Here is a 17,198-nt window from a genome sequence, read left to right as displayed (position 1 = left end):
ATAGCAGCCCTGAAAACGACAAGAATGTCAATTTCACTGCTGGTAGGCTATCTATTGTGAAATTGAGCCCTGTGCCAGGCTGACAGCTTGACCTCTCAGCCCTGAGGTGGGGAGAGGGACTCCCACTGTCAGCCAACTGGCGATGTAATTAACACAGCATCTAAACGGACGCTGTGTCGCTCTAACTACATTGACCTAAATGCTATGCCTCTCACGGAGGTGGCATTATTAAGTTGATGTAGTAGGCAATTTACGTCAGTGGGAGCACCATTGTAACTCTGTAGTGTAGACCAGGCCTCAGTTTCAATGCCCACTTCCCCAGCATCTCGCAAGCTACACCAACTCCCCCTAATGGGTAGCGCACTGGCCTAGGACTCAGGAAAACTGGGTTCTAGTCCCAAGTCTGCCCCTGGCCTGTCTGGAGAGTCTGGGCAACTCACCTTTCTCTCTGTGCTGCAGTTTCCCCATCTGTAACATGCAAGTAGTAATACTGAACCTCCGTTGCAGAGTGCTTTAAGATCTGTGGATGAAAAACACTATATAAGATGTGGTGGTGGTGGTGGTTATACTACTATAGCTTATTCCCCTTCCAGTATGGGAATAGCTACCGGTGTGAAGTACTTTTTGTACTAATATTAACTGTCCACTCACTGGGAGGGCTGTACAGCTTTAACTATACCCATATGGTTAAAGCGGAAGAACGTTCTAGTGTAGGCAAGCCCTTTCTGCTCTCCTCATTGGTAGGACTCTTTCAACCTTCACAGTTTCCAAGTTTTCCCCTCTAGTTTAACTATTTGAGCTTCAGATCTTTTTTTGTAAGATATGCTAGCTCGAATATTTCCATATTAAATCTCATGGGTTGGTAGCCAGCTTCTTTATTACTCTCTCAATCTTTTAACCTTCTAATTTCTGTGCATTTACCCCAGCATTGTAGAAATGATCTCTATGGAGAGTTCTCTATAAAATTCCTAGCACCCTCTCCTGTATTTTTTGAAAACAGCTAAACTTTCAGACTCTGGATGCTGTGGGCTGATTCTGTGTTCATTCCACATTTACGTGGGTCTGATTACATTGACTTCAGGAGAATTATTTCTGAAGTGGGTTAGTATGAATGAGAGAGGATTAAGGCACTATAAGTCAGATGCAAAGACCAATAAATTAATTGCTCATTGACCCAATACATTTTAGATTATTTGGTATAAAGTTAAATATTAGAAACAATGGGTTAGTGGCCTACTCATTTTCATTTTAAAAATGAATGCAAGAAGTTGAGCCAAAAAATTTCCCCTTAAATTTGTTTTAAAGGTTGGTTAAATTAATAGAAATACAACATAGGAAAGGATAGATCCTTTATCAGTGCTAAAACTGCAAAGCTGAAGACTATAAACCCTTTAAAGATATGATTAATGTCTGAAATAGTAATTTTTTTGTGTGTAGCATAAACAGAATTCTGAGGTTTTTTCTTTTATCTTAAATTGGTTTTTAAAAAAAACACATCACCACAACTGCAACCACTCTGTGGATGAGACTCTCATGAAAAACTTTAACCCTGTGTGATTATAATATTAAAAATATCAGCATTATAGATCTCTGAAAAGCAGGTTTTATAATGGTCCTTCTGACAGTGTTAACAGGGCTACGGTAATGCAGAGCCTGCAGAGGGGATATGGGCTTTCTTCAAAAGGATAAGGCTAGACATTGATGTATCCCACAAAGCTGACAGGTCGTCACTATCCATTGTCTCATAGAACAGATTAATAGATTCATTGGTTCTTACTAGACAAAACTGTTCACAGCAGATAGAATTTATCCTGAAAAGTTGCTGCATTCTGCTTGCTGGTACAAAATGCTCTCCAGCTTTCCATCTTTCAATTGTTGGCAGGTACTTAAATAAGGAAAACAGAGAACCAGTTTACAGTTATGGGTCCCCATCCTGACTCACAATTATAGTTCTTAGATATATTTTAAAAGATCTTTTTGTCCAAAATAGAATATTAAATAGACCCCCAAGGGTACAATTAATCACTCTCCAGATATGTCACCAGCATGATACAAGACTTTGGAAATTTAATACTATTTTTTTTTCTTGGATGAAAACCAAATAGGAACTATTTGACCGTGTGCCTCAGATCATTACAAAGTTGTCTAGTGTGGCACTCCAACCCCAACAATCATAGATCAGCTCCAGAGGAAGTTTGCGAAGTCAAAGGGTACCTGTGAAACCAATCTGATCACCACTTCTTTAGAACTGTATCGTTCCAGATATTCCCACCCAGAAGAAAATGAACATTCATTTATAACACATAGCCAAAAAGGAGGACATTTACCTAGTCTGTTACTTCATGATAACCAGACCCTGTGACTCTCTCCCTGCCCCCAGCGCACACCTTACTCATATTGGAGAACAGTTAGTTACTCACATGAGTAGTCCCACTAAAATCAGTGGGATTCATCATTTGAGTAGCTACTCATCAATATGAGTAAAGGGTACATAACCAGGCCCTGTGTGAACACAGGGACAAGCTACCAACTATGCACCATATGCATTATGCCCAACCTGTGCCAATGCCTTCAGAATGACGTACAAAATTTAAAAGATCTAAAGAGATAATGGCAAAGATTTCTAGTTTATATTCCACCATTATAGGACAAATGTAAGTTAGATATATGTGGGTTCACAATGTGGTGCTCTTACAACTGCAATTTTATACAGCATCACTCATTCCAGGGCATTTTTAAATAGTTCTCATATGGTATTAGCAGTTTTATAGTGTTTGAGATACTGGCACTGGTAGGTCTGTGATTGCTACTTGTTTTGCTCTACATACTATCTCTGTCTTTATTATTTTATTTGCAAACAGTGGGTTTACAAGATAAAGCCTTAAACTGCTTCATCATGAGAATTTTCTAATCCTTGACTGGTAGGGTACTAGCATAGCATGCATCTCCTCCTTCCCTTGGCATAAAGCATTCTAATGTGTCCCATGTATAACTTCCTTAGCTGAACAGAGCTAAAAAATATGTCAGGCTGGACTTTGTTTTTCTTTCCCAGACTAAACGGGCAAACACACCAAAATACGTGCAAAAGGAATGGTCAAACCTGTTACTGGATCTTGTTAACTACAGTGCAAAAATAGTCTGGGAAGGGCAAGGTTTTGTATGGATTATATCAAATGGAATGACATTGTGACGAAAGAGTCCTATTTCTTCAAAAACTGATAATTCTGTAGACATTTGAAAAGAAGGGTATTCCATCTTAAATTCTCCTATGACTTTTGGCAAGTGGCTAGCTACAGTTACAAACCATGGTGAAAGTTGTTTTCTCTGCAGGTAGAACCTCCTTTTATTATATTTTGTCTCTCCTATATGGTTCCATCTTGATGCTGAGAAATGACCCAGCAATTTTAAAATGGTCTTTCTACATGTCGCTGAAAGATCAAGGTCAAAGCAAGACCATGCATTGATAAATTGGTCTCTAGTCTCCTGAACATATGTTAGTAAGGTGGGAAATTTTCAGAGTCTGACTTAGTTTTATTCTTCTTGGTAATAAGTAAGAAAAAGGTGAAATGTTTGTGTGGTTATGGTACTAGGCTACATTCAGTGTGAGTCTTGATTTGGGAGATTGATTTGTGTCCTTGTGCCCTAATTTCCATCTATACAATGGGGATAATACTTCTCCCACCTCACAGGAGTATTGTGAGCATAAATTAATGTTTGTGAAGCACTCTATGGTTATGGGGGGGGGTCAACTAAGAACCAAATTTCCCCCTGGGGAGGAAGTGGAGGGAGAGTTTTAATGCTCAATTAAAGTCTAAGTTCAGAAAATTCCCAATAAACAGGATCTTCCAAATAAACACCAGTTTAGGGCTGATTGTTTGCATTTTTCTCTTCAAGAAAGGAAGCAACCCCAATAGCAGAGTTTTGGATGCCTTCCTTATGCTCCAACCCCATTTCTTCCTCTCAGCACCTCAATTTTCACACTGCCTTTAGGAAGTGAATATGGTACGATGCACTTTGTCAGGAGTATGGTAAAAATGAAAAGAGGGACAATACCTTGGGACTGCTTTTACTACTTCTGCTGATCTACAGAATTACCTCATCTTTTTAAAAGAAATACAATTTTACAACTACATCAGTAGCTTCTGGGGGGCGTGGCTCGCAAAAGTTCTTATCTACACCAAAGAACCATGCATTTTTTCTCCCACGAGTGATTATAAAATGCCTGACCTCCAAGCACAGAAGCATTCAGGATAGTTTACAGGGGCCTAAATATGGTTTGGAGAAGACAGTGCACCAGCAGGGCTAAGCACCATTTCAGCCTCAATCACTCCAGCTACCCAGAAGGTATGGTACAAAGTGATTCAGAGCAGTGTCTGTTTGGATTCAGGGTAAATCTGCAAGGGCTCCTTAACATGGTTCAGCCTGGCTAGTGCGGTGGCACTGACCCATTTATTCCTAAATTGGTTCACTGCAACTGACTCAGGTATAAATAGTTCAGCTCTTTGGTGTGGACAAAACCAAACTAATCTTCAGCATTCTTTCTTATGCACTTCAAAATAAAATATGTTGAGAACAAGCAGAAGGGACGCCAGACAGGACAGTTGTCCATTCTTGTGAGAACTGCTCTCTTCCAGAGGGCACTGTAAAATGAAAGCTACTGTGTGAGGAACTTTCATCCTCAGTCTTTGTTTGCCCCAGTGATCGAAGGTCTATAGACTGACAGTAAGCCCTTGTATGGCTCAAGTCCTGGGGTATGTCCAGTCAATAAGGGAGCTCTCAGCTTTATTCTCAATGTTCTTCAGTCACAAAAAGCCTGTTAGTGACTTTGCTCTTCTGCGTATCTTGTGAAATTGGCCACTGAGGCTATTGTTAGAGAATTCCATCCTTTCTTCCTCTATTCAGTTGAAATGTGATCTGTTTCATTCTCTCAGGATTTTAAAAAAAGGGAGAGAGATTACAGGGGAAAGTATCAGGTGACAACATTAATATTTTTACTCTTTTACTCTTTCTTCTTTCACTTTTCTCTCTGACTAATGCCCCCTTTTCTTCATATTTTAGATTTTAAAGAATCTAACTTTCTTAATCTCCTTCCGTTGCTCTTTTCTGAGAGACACTTATGCCTCTTCCTCCCACTTTGTAAAATTATTTCTCATTTTACAGGGATAGTATTTAAATGCAAATACCCAAAGAAAATCACATAGAGGTAAAGTAAAATACTTTAGCATTAAGAGCAATGTGTATTCAATTGGCTTACATATAAAATCAGTGGTTGCTAAACAAACACCTAATAATAATCCTTGGTAAAAAGAGATTAGTATATTTTTAATCTCTAGGCAAGCCTTCCCTTTTCCTGACCTTCTGATTCTTATTAGTATATTTATAAGAAAATTACAAGTCGTAGTATATGTATTTTTAAGAGTCCAGTGAGACAACAGTAACATGCAAACAACGTATTGGCAAAGGTCTCAAATGATCAATACACTTAAGGTACCAAAACTCTCTCATCTAGCGTCTCATTTAGCAATATATTCATATAATCTGTTTTAGAGACTGTCAAAACAAGAAATTCATAACTGAATCTCTCCCATGCCTGAACTGGAGGGGAATTCTGATTCAGATCTTCAGACCCAGATGCACTCTTATAATTTTGGTTCTGACTTGGAAGAGTTTTTTTTCTGAATCCAATTTGGATGAGCCCCATAATAGCAGGTATCATGTGAGAACAGATGGTAGAAGGAGACTTCCACCACATAGAGCTGCTGCAGATGGGCACTTGGAATTGACTATGAAAGATGGACTGGCAGGTAGGATAAGCAGTTTTAAATGAATTTTCTTAGTTTACCTTAGGAAGCAATCTCCTACTCTTAGCATCTCCAGAATACTTTACAAGAGTTTCCACCAAGCAACTCATCTGTAACACCATTCTTTATTCATGCAACTTATGCAGCCAGCACTTCCTAGGCAAGGAGACTCCCTCACAACTTGTGTTTGCAAGACCCTGACATCCCATTTGGCTGTGCCTCTCTTTGCTCCCATCCTGTTCTGTCTCTTGTGGTCATGACTTTTGCAGCAACCCTACCCAGCAGCCCAAGAATAATGCTGACATTGTGAGCCACAGCTTGTCCCCCGTGTTGCTGCTACATAAGATCACAAACTGTAAGACTTCTCTTCAGGAAGCAGTCATTCCTTAAAACTATTGGCAGGTGCTGGTGAACAGATTCTATGTGTAGTGGGACAAGAAGAGCACATGTGTAAGTGCAAGTGTCGTACTCTGTCTTAGAACTATACCAAGATTCGTCTGCTATTTAAAACACTATCTGGGTTTTGAAACATGCACAAGTAAATTAGAAGTGGGCTCTAAGATCAGAGTGGACAAATCCCACATCTTTCCTGGAGAATCTAATGTACTAATATGGCTCATGTCACTCTAGTATCTGAGCACCTCATAACATTTAATATCCTATTCTCATTACACATCCCTGGGAGGTAGGGAAGTGCTATTGTCCCTATTTTACAGATAAGCTGAGGCACAGAGACTATGGGCCATATTTTAAAGGTATTTAGGTACCTGTCTCCCATTGATTTTAATGGGAGTTGGGCATCTAGATAACAAATCTGATCATAAGTGACTTACTTGTCCAAGATCACACAGGAAGTCTGTGGTGGAGCAGGGAATTAGACTTAGGTCTTCCCTGTACCAGACTAGTGCCCTAACCAGTGGAAATTCCTTCATTTCAGCTGAAGGGGTGTTGGAGAGAAAAATTGAAATTTTCTGTGTGGAATGACACCAGGTGAACTTGAGTCGATCCTTGCTTTGCAAGATTTTGAAAAGCCATTATAGGGATACATTTTAAAAATGTGTGCTTGAATTCTAGTAGTAAAACTTTCAGTTATGGGCATGTAACAGGACTGCTGCTTACTGAGGCAAGGCTGCTTACCTTGTGGCCAGTTCCTTTGCAGCATCCTCTCTTTGTTCTCCCTCTTCAAGGCCCCTTACAGACCCCACTCCCCCACCCACAGTCTCTACCACCTTCCTCTTGGGGCTGGTATAATGATCACAAACAGTCCCACCAATAAAGTCCATCACTGCAATCCAAACATTCACATTTATCTCTGTCTCTTCTGCCATTCACACACAAACTGCTCTCCACAGGGTCACCTCTCATAGCTGTCTCTCCCTGGAGTTTAAGACTCTGGCTTCTTTCTTTTGCCAGTGTCTCCCCTGTTTGAGGGAGAAGGCAGTCTATATACTACCCTGATCCAGAGTTCCTCCTAATTAGCTAAAAGAAAGGAACACTCTGCCCCACCCTACAGCCTCTCTTCCAGCCCTTAAAGGTTCCCCAGGGATCCCCTCATCTAACCCCGATTCCCCAGGACTGCTTCCTCTCCTATGGACCTGGCCATTTCTTGGGACTTTGTTCATTCCAGCTTCCTGGAACAGGGGTCTTCTGCTCCCCTCTACTCTTAAAGCACCAGTATACTTCTTTACAGAGCACAAAACAAGAAACTACAAGAAAATCTATATTTTCAGCACATTCCATAGCAATACAAAACACCAAACTCCATGCTTAAATGAGAAAGTGAAGGTAAGTGGCTGCCTAAAGATATGACCATCTATTGAAGCTATTTTTTCTTATTTCTTCTACAAACAAAAGTTGCAAACAGTCAGTTTGCTCAAGTTACTGAAAATACACAATGAGCAGGACTATTGCAAACCACATGATTGACTCCTACTGGGTGAATAATTGATAATTTCAAATAAATAAATTTGAGATTCATGATCTGGTCACAGAAAGCTCATGTGCAGAAAAGTTGTTTATTGAGTAAATTATTAGTTATTCATTGTCTCTAGCTCTTATCAGTTTGTTTCAAGAATTTGGTATCTATACAGGCTGTATTTCTGGTTGCCCTTGCCACATGCTATGTTTCTCTTATCCCGTAGAGTGAATGTAACGCTAAGAATTAGGTTTCCAATACTCACTTAAAATTAGCTATTTCTGAAATCATTCCTGCCAATAAACTTGTTTGCTGGAATGTTGAAGTAAATGTTTTATAGAATCATAGATTTTAAGCACTGAAGGGAACATTGTGATCATCTAGTCACATTTTGTGCATAACACAGACCATAAATCCCCACATAGTAACTTATGCATGAAGCTTGTAACTTCTGTTTGAGCTACAGCATATCTTTTAGAAAGAGATTCAGTCTTTAAAGACTTCAAGTGTAGGGAATCCACCACATTTCTAGATAAATTGTTCCAATGGCTAATTATTCTCGCTGTTAAAAAAAGCTTGCTTCTTATTTCTAGTCTGAATTTGTCTAGCTTCAACTTCCAACCACTGGATCTCATTGTATTTTTCTGATAAATTAAAGACCCATTTGCTATTATAAATTTCTTTCCAATGTAGGTATTTGTGGATCGTGATGAAATGGTGGCATCCCTGTAACTTGAAGTCTTTAAATCTTGATTGAAGGACTTCTATAATAGATCCATAACCTCTGACTGATTTACTGGAATGGATAGGTGAGGTTCTGTGGCCTGCAATATTCAGGAGGCCAGACTAGATGATCACAATGGTCCCTTCTGTTCAGTTGTGGTGTCCATACTTTAAAAAAGACGGACCATTTGAAAGAGCTATAGGAATGATTTTAGACCTGGAAAACATCCTTAATATGAGAGACTGAAGAAGCTCGCTTTAGTTTATCGAAGAGACAGTGGCCAATGCCAGGTGCATCAGAGGGAATGAATAGAATAGGTAACCAGCAAGTGATCCATCCATAACTCTTCACATATTTTCCATACATATATCTCTCAGTGATTGATTACCAGTGTGACACAGGTTTCATTAGAGATCTATGGCATTCTTTTGGTGGGCCCAGGAGATCTGTGTACTCCTGTGAACTCTGCGAGTTTGCATCAAGAGGTCCTTGGGTCACAATGTGTCACTAAAGTAGTGGATAAAGGAGAACTGACTGACATAATTTATTCAATTTCCAAAAGGCCTTTGAGGAGGTTTTGCACAAGAAGCTAATAAAGAAGCTAAGTAGACACAGATCATAAACTGGCTATGAGACAAAGTGAAGAGCAGGATTAAGTGGTCAATTTGCTTCATAACTGAAGGTTAACAGCAGAGTGCTTTAAAGTTCTATGCTAAGTTCTGCATAGTTTAATACATTAATGATATGGGAAGGGCCGGTGAGCAATGAGGTAGCAAAATTTGCAAATGTCACAAAGTTATTTAGGTTAGTCAAGACCAGAGAGGTCTGTGCAGAACTTTACAGAATCCTAAACAATTTACAGAGTAGCAGCCGTGTTAGTCTGTATTCGCAAAAAGAAAAGGAGTACTTGTGGCACCTTAGAGACTAACAAATTTATTAGAGCATAAGCTTTCGTGAGCTACAGCTCACTTCATCGGATGCATCCGATGAAGTGAGCTGTAGCTCACGAAAGCTTATGCTCTAATAAATTTGTTAGTCTCTAAGGTGCCACAAGTACTCCTTTTCTTTTTGCTAAACAATTTAGGTGCCATGATATGGCAAATGATATTAACTGTTGATAAAAACAAAAGTAATGCACATTGGAGGGAAAACTACTCATACACCTTACAAGTCTCTAAATTAGCAGTATCAATTTAATAAAGGGACCTCTGCATCATTGTTGATGGCTCTAATGAAGTCCTCTGCTCAACCTGCAGATGGGATAAAAAAAAACCCAAGGTGTCAGGATGCATAAGGAATAGGATGATGAATAATACAGAGAATATTATAATGCTGTAATACAAATCAAAGATGCAGCCTCATGTAGAATACAGTGTGCAGTTCTAGTCACCCTGATTTCAAAAGAATATTGAAAAACTAGAGAGGTTTCCGAGTAGGGCAATGAGAATGAGGAAGGGAGTGAAAACTCTCATAACGAGAGATTGAGACTGGAGTCCCTGACATTAGAATAATGTAGAATAAGATGGATAAAAGAGGACATGACAGAAGTATATAAAATTAATGGCATGGCACTTAATTAAATCCATTTTTTCAGAAAGTGCTTTAGTTGACAATAAGAGGTAACTAGAAATATGAAAGTGTGAGTATTTTTCTTTGTTGGTTATGAAGGGGATCAAAATCAGACTAGCAGGGTACTAGCACTCCAGAATAATCTATACAAACTTGCAGAACTAAACTAGATCAGATAGTGTAGTCAGATCATTTACTTGTATCATTTGCAGATAACACAAATAGAAAGTGTATCAGAGGGGTAGCTGTATTAGGGTAAACAGGTAGCAGTGCTGCTGACTTGAAGGTATAAGTTATCCCCAAATCTGAAATGGTTGTGGGTGAAGACAAAGTCACAAAGCTTAGCGGCATTGCTATGGGTACCTGCATGGCCCCACAGTATGCCAACATTTTTATGGCTGACTTAGAAAAATGCTTCCTCAGCTCTCGTCCGTAACGCCCCTGCTCTACTTGTGCTACATTGATGACATCTTCATCATATGGACCCACAGGAAGGAGGCCCTCGAAAAATTCCACCTGGATTTCAACAACTTCCACCTCACCATCAACCTCAGCCTGGACCAGTCCACACAAGAGATCCACTTCCTGGACACTACAGTGCAAATAAGTGATGGTCACATAAACACCACCCTATACCAGAAACCTACTGACCATTATACTTATCTACATGCCTCCAGCTTCCATCCAGGATGCATCACACGATCCATTGTCTAAAGCCAAGCCCTAAAATACAACCGAATTTGCTCCAATCTCTCAGACAGAGACAAACACCTACATGATCTTTATCAAGCATTCTTAAAACTACAATACCCACCTGGGGAAGTGAGGAAACAGATTGACAGAGTGAGACAGGTACCTAGATTTCAGAAGCCTACTACAGGACAGGCCCAACAAGGAAAATAACAGAACAACACTGGCCATCACGTACAGCCCCCAGCTAAAACCCCTCCAGCACATCATCAACGATCTACAACCTATCCTGGAAAATGATCCCTCACTCTCACAGATCTTGGAGGCAGGCCAGTCCTCATTTACAGACAGCCTCCCAACCTGATGCAAATGCTCACCAGCAACTACACACCACACCACAGAAACACCAACCCAGGATCCAATCTCTGTAACAAACCCTGTTGCCTACTCTGTCCCCATATCTACTCTAGTGACACCATCAGAGGACCCAACCACATGAGCCACACCACCAGAGACTCATTCATCTGAACATCTACTAATGCGATGTATGCAATCATGTGCCAGCAACGCCCCTCTGCCATGTATATTGGCCAAACCGAACAGTCTCTATGTAAAAGAATAAATGGACACAAATCAGACATCAGAAATGGTAACATACAAAAGTCAGTAGGAGAACACTTCAATCTCCCTGGACATTCTATAACAGACTTAAAAGTAGCCATACTTCAACAAAAAAAAATGTCAAAAGCAGACTTCAAAGAGAAACTGCAGAACTAAAATTCATTTGCAAATTTAACACCATTAATTTGGGCTTGAATAGGGACTCTTAATGGCTGGCTCACTACAAAAGCATCTTTCTCTCTCTTGGTATTGACACCTCCTCAGCAGTTAGTGGGAGTGGACCACATCCAACCTGATTGAATTGGCCCTGTCAGCACTGGTTCTCCACTTTTAAAGTAATTCCCTTCTCTTCATGTGTCAGTATAATAATGCCTGCATCTGTAATTTTCATTCCATGCATCTGAAGTAGTGGGGTTTTTACCCACAAAAGCTTATGCCCAAACAAATGGAAAGAGTATCTCAGGAGAATTTTAAAGTTAGACCTGTTTAAAACCAGCAGATCTAAGTAACTTGCATCCAAAAGTTTTAAAAGAGCTGGCTGAGGAACTCTCTGGACTAATAGTAATTTTTAATAAGACTTGGAACACTGGAAAAATTCCAAAAGAGTGGAAGAAAGCTAATGCTCTGCCAATATTTAAAAGGAGTAAACAGGATGACCTGTGTAAGTAAAGACCTGTCATACTGACATCAGTCCCGGGCAAGATAATGGAGTGGCTGATACAGGACTCAATTACTAAAGAATTAAAGGAAGATAATATAATTAATTCCAATTAACATGGGTTTATGGAAAATAAATCCTGTCAAACTAACTTGATCTCTTTTTTTATGAGATTACAAGTTTGATTGATAAAAGTAATAGTGTTCATGTAATAGACTTAGACTTCTGTAAGGCATTTGACTTGGTACCGCATAACATTTTGATTAAAAAAACTAGAAAGATTATGAAATTAACATATCACACATTAAATGGATTAGAACTGGGTTAACTGATAGGTCTCAAAATGTAACTGAAAATAGGAAATCATTATCGAGCAGTTGTGTTTCTAGTAGGGTCCCACAGGGATCAGTTCTTGGCTTTGTGATATTTAATATTTTTATGAATGACCTGAAAGAAAAGATAAAATCCTCACTGATAGTTTGCAAATGACACAAAAATTGGGGGATTGGTAAATGAGGAAAAGGACAGGTAATTGATTCAGAATGATCTGGATAGTTTGGTAAACTGATTACAAGCAAACCAATAAGTGTTTAATACGGCTAAATGTAAATGTGTACATCTAGGAACATAGAAGGTTGGCCATGCTTACAGGATGGGGGCACTCTATCCTGGGGAGCAGTGACTCTGAAAAAGATTTGGTGGTTGCCGTGGATAATCAGCTGAACATGAGGTCCCAGTGTGACACTGGCCAAATGGGCTGATGCAGTCCTGGGATGCATAAATGTGAATCCTGAGTCTGAGTAGAGTGGTTATTTTACCTCTGTATTTGGCACTGCTGCAACTGCTGCTGGAATATTGTGCCCAGTTCTGGTGTCAATTCAAGAAGGATGTTGATAAATTGGAGAACGTTCAGAGAAGATCCATGAGAATGATTAGAGGATTAGAAAACATGCCGTATAGTGACTGAATTCTTTGAGTCTATCTATTTAGTTTAAGAAAGAGATGATTAATGAGTGATTTGATTACAGTCTGTAAGTACCTACTGTGACAGGGTCGGGCTAGATGGCTACAGGAGAGTAATAGAGGGCAGATACATTAGCCCCAGGTTAAGTAGGTCCCTTTTCCCTGGGTAAGGTAACAGGGAAGGTTCCAGAACAATCAGGAACCTTCTGGAGACAACTAAGACAGACAGGCTGATTAGAACACCTGCAGCCAATCAAGAAGCTGCTAGAATCAATTAAGGCAGGCTAATCAGGGCACCTGGGTTTAAAAAGGAGCTCACTTCAGTTTGTGGTGCGGGTTGCCCCCAAACTTCCCAACTCCTGGTCAGACACAGGAGGAGTTGACCTGGACTGTGGGTTCACGAAAATGGCCAAACTGAGGGCTACCGTGAAGCTCCAAGGCGAGCAAATCCACCAATAAGCACAAGACCCACCAAGGTAGAGGAGGAACTTTGTCAAAGTACACAGGGAATAAACGTTTGATAATGCACTCTTCAATCTAGCAGAGAAAGGTATACCATGATCCAACGGCTGGTAGTTGAAGCTAGACAAATTCAGATTGAAAATAAGGCATAAAATTTTAAGTGAGGATAATTAACCATTGGAGCAATTTACTCAGGATCTTGGTGGATTCTCAATTGCTGGAGATTTTTAAATCAAGACTGAATGTTTTTCTAAAAAACATGCTCTGGAATTATTTTGGGAAAGTTCTTGCCTGTGTTATGGAGGATAAGTAGATGATGAGAATGGTATCTTCTTGTCTTGGAATCTAGGAATTTATGGGGCTCAAAATTATCCACAACAAAAATCACTATTTTCTTAATTGTTATGTATTTTTTCTATAATATAGCTGGTGCATGATGTTTCAAGTAAATATAACTTTATGGAAAGTTGAAAGAGGTATTAACAAGCTGCTTTTGAGATAAAGGTAGACAGAGATACATTAGAGAAGTAAATTTCCAGCCAGGGTAATTTTTAAATGACCTCTAAATTAAAAACAGTTTGATTATGTAGTGTTTGAAGAAAATTAATCATTCTCTGTTTCTTACAAAGTATGGAAATTTTCAGGTAAAACCAATTTTCCAAGCCAAAGTTAAAGAAGGACAAAAATTGGACTTCAGAAGGTGGCTGCAGCTGCAACAATAGAGGGGATATTGCTTCCCCATAATAAAGACAAGATGGGCATGACAAAACTATTTGAGAGGATTAGAGGCTTCATAATAAGAGGGTTTGAACCAAAACTAAGCAAAATCCAGCATTAATTTCTTTTGCAAATTATGGATACTGATGTTCAGAATGACTTTCCAAAGATAGCTGCCAATCTGCATCAGTCAGTTTACTTAGAAGATGGAAATCTTGAAATATGCAAGCTCTGGCTAGGAAGGAGGACAGTTCTGGCTTTCCACCTCTCAGAAATGTTATGCACTAAACTTCATCAAAAAAATTTTTGTTCTAAAATTCAGCAATGCAAATGTTGTCCTAAAACATGTTTCAGACAGGCAGCCACTACCTCTTATTCTTGGGCCTTAACTTCTTCTGTCAGTTGTTGGTAGTCCTGTAGGTTAAAAATAAGATGAAGATTTAGCCAAGGTGAAATGATGTGTTGCATGTTAACTCAAACGCCTATGATATCGTCAGAATTGCTGCCCTTTGCTTTCTGGATCTAGTGATGAAATCCAGCCATTGAATTACCTTGAGTCATCCATTTGCTGGGCAGTTGAGATTTTTTTTTAAAAGCTTGATTTAATAATTGAGATATTGGGTCAAGATGGGTGAGGTACCATTTTTTCTTAGACAAACTTCTGTCAGCGAGGCAGACAAGCTTTTGCGTTTACACAGAGCTCTTCTTCAGCTCTGGGAAACTTACTCAGTGTCACAGATAAATGCAAGGTGGAACAAATGGTTTAGCATAAGTAGTTAATACATATTTCAAGGGATCATTCAAGGTGAAGTGGCCTGTTAATACCCCACCCAGTCACAGGGAGGAAAGGAAGGGGAGAGGAAAGCAAATGAAAGGAGGGGTTGTTAGTGGGTTATATAGATTGTTGTAATAAGCCATAAATCTAGTGTCTCTCTTAATTTCCTCACCCACCTTATCTCTCTTGTATCCTGTGACCGATACAGCTACATACTACTGCATATTAGAGCAAGTCATATATCAGGAATAGAACTGGATAAATGATTCATAATTCATTTGTAAAGAGTTTTTGCCTCATTTTCTGTTTGTGAATCTCTAATTTAATTATCTGAATTAATTTAATTTCTACAAATATTCTTGGTATGCGGTTTATTTACAAGCATTTCAATCCACATATTTGATATTGGAAATTCAAAACTGGCTGTCTTGATTGGACACGTCACATGTGTTTTTCCTGATTGGATGAGCATAGTTCTTAGAATCTGTTTTCTAGTAAAAATAATAATTATAAATGGAAAGTCACTGCTGAAGTGAATATTCCTGCCAATAAACTGATATACTGGAATATTTGTGGAAAATGAACACAATAAGGGTGTGAATAGTTAATTGCAGCTCATTCATCTGAGTGAATATTTGCAGAAAATGTTTGAGAAGATTCACCCAATGCAACTCACTAATATCACACTCTCTTTCCTGACCTTGAACCTAACTCTTTGTTAAAAGACAGGCTATAAACCAGTTGCTTTTCAGGACTTTTAATAAATTGTGACACAGAATTTAAATCCTGAATTTTAAATTCTATTAATAGGCAGCAGTTACCTTCAAATCAAATAGAGAGTACTGTTTCATTGTTTAGAATGCACAAATATATAGTTATTATTTACAAACAAGCATTTTAAACATTACCTAAAATGTTAACTAAAAAAGAAATCTATGAATAGTTAAGCTCCGGGAAGCCTTTCTCTACATACTTTCCCAGTGATTTTTCCTGGTGATTTATGACAACTGCATCACAACCTGGAGTCCTCAGCATAATACTTATCCTCCTTTATGTGTGTGTATGCACACACACACACACACATCCCTCTGATGTTCTACAGAGATAACTTCCAGTCTAATGCAAGGCCTAAAATGTAGAGTTATTCGCTTTCCTTCAGTTGCTGAAGTAGAACTGGAATGAACACAAGTATATCTCAGTCCATACCGGAAAGCTTCTGCCATTCTAACAAGTCATTATTGAATCTTTCTGAATAGCTGCATTTCAGACCTGACTACATTGGGCCATCGAAAAAGTAGAGATAAAAATCTGCATATGGTTTGTCCACACTTGCCTGCTCACAGCTTTCCAGAAAACACAGAACTTTACACTTTCACATCTTCAAGTGACAAATGGTATCTTCAAGGGCCGTTCCTTCTGCTCTTCTGAGAAGAACTTTTTCTGAGGCTCTTGACCTATATATGCACCTCCCAATTGCTGAATAATTCCATGTCTGCCTCTCCCCCACGATCTCTATTTTTTCTCCCTTCCCAAGGTCTGAGCCACCCTCCAGCTTGTCCTTCCTTCAGCTCTTCCCACTAGGCAGCTTTTCTCTTCCAGTCTGTGTTCCCTCAATCAAGTCTCTCCCCTCCTACCTGGATCCCTCCTCCAGCTCTGCAACATCCCCATCATCAATTTGGACTCTCTTCAGCCTGAATATTCAGCCACCCACCTCTGCCTCCTCAGTATCTTTCTTTCATGATGGAGAGAAGAGGAAGGAGCTGAGCAGGCTAGTGCTGCAGCTCTCCATGCTGGATGCTCAGCAATCTGTCCCTTTGCTACACTCCAGTGCTCAGTGCGCTGTTTCTTATTCAGGGAAAGTAGGGCAGGAGCAGAAGATTGGAAGTGTGCTGATAGCACAGAATTTCAGCTGCTAGGCCCGGCCAACCTGAGAGCCAGCTGGACCAGTGGCAGAAAGCCAGCAGGGAGGCTGAGGCATGGAGGTGGAGCCAACTTCCTGACTCCTATTTTCAAAAGATGGAGGTTAGGCAGGTTTGCTGCAGTTCTCCACTAGGTTGCTAATCCTAGTTACAGTCCACTCAGGTCAGGAAGTCAAGAGTTGCAAGCACTGCAACCCAGCACATAAAACAATCAATGCCCTGGGTTTCTGACTTGGAAAAGCCACTATCCTTCCACAGAAAGACCCAGCTAAGTCAGCTAAGGAATGTAAACACCCTTTTCCTGTTGAGGTCTGCCTCTGTTCTGTTCCTCATTGGCTAAGACAAAATCCAAATGTAATTTATCTAGTTAATAGCTAACAGATT

The sequence above is a fragment of the Dermochelys coriacea genome, chromosome 4, assembly GCF_009764565.3.
Source record: "Dermochelys coriacea isolate rDerCor1 chromosome 4, rDerCor1.pri.v4, whole genome shotgun sequence".
Classification (NCBI taxonomy): domain Eukaryota; kingdom Metazoa; phylum Chordata; order Testudines; family Dermochelyidae; genus Dermochelys; species Dermochelys coriacea.
This window is presented reverse-complemented; position numbering follows the sequence as displayed.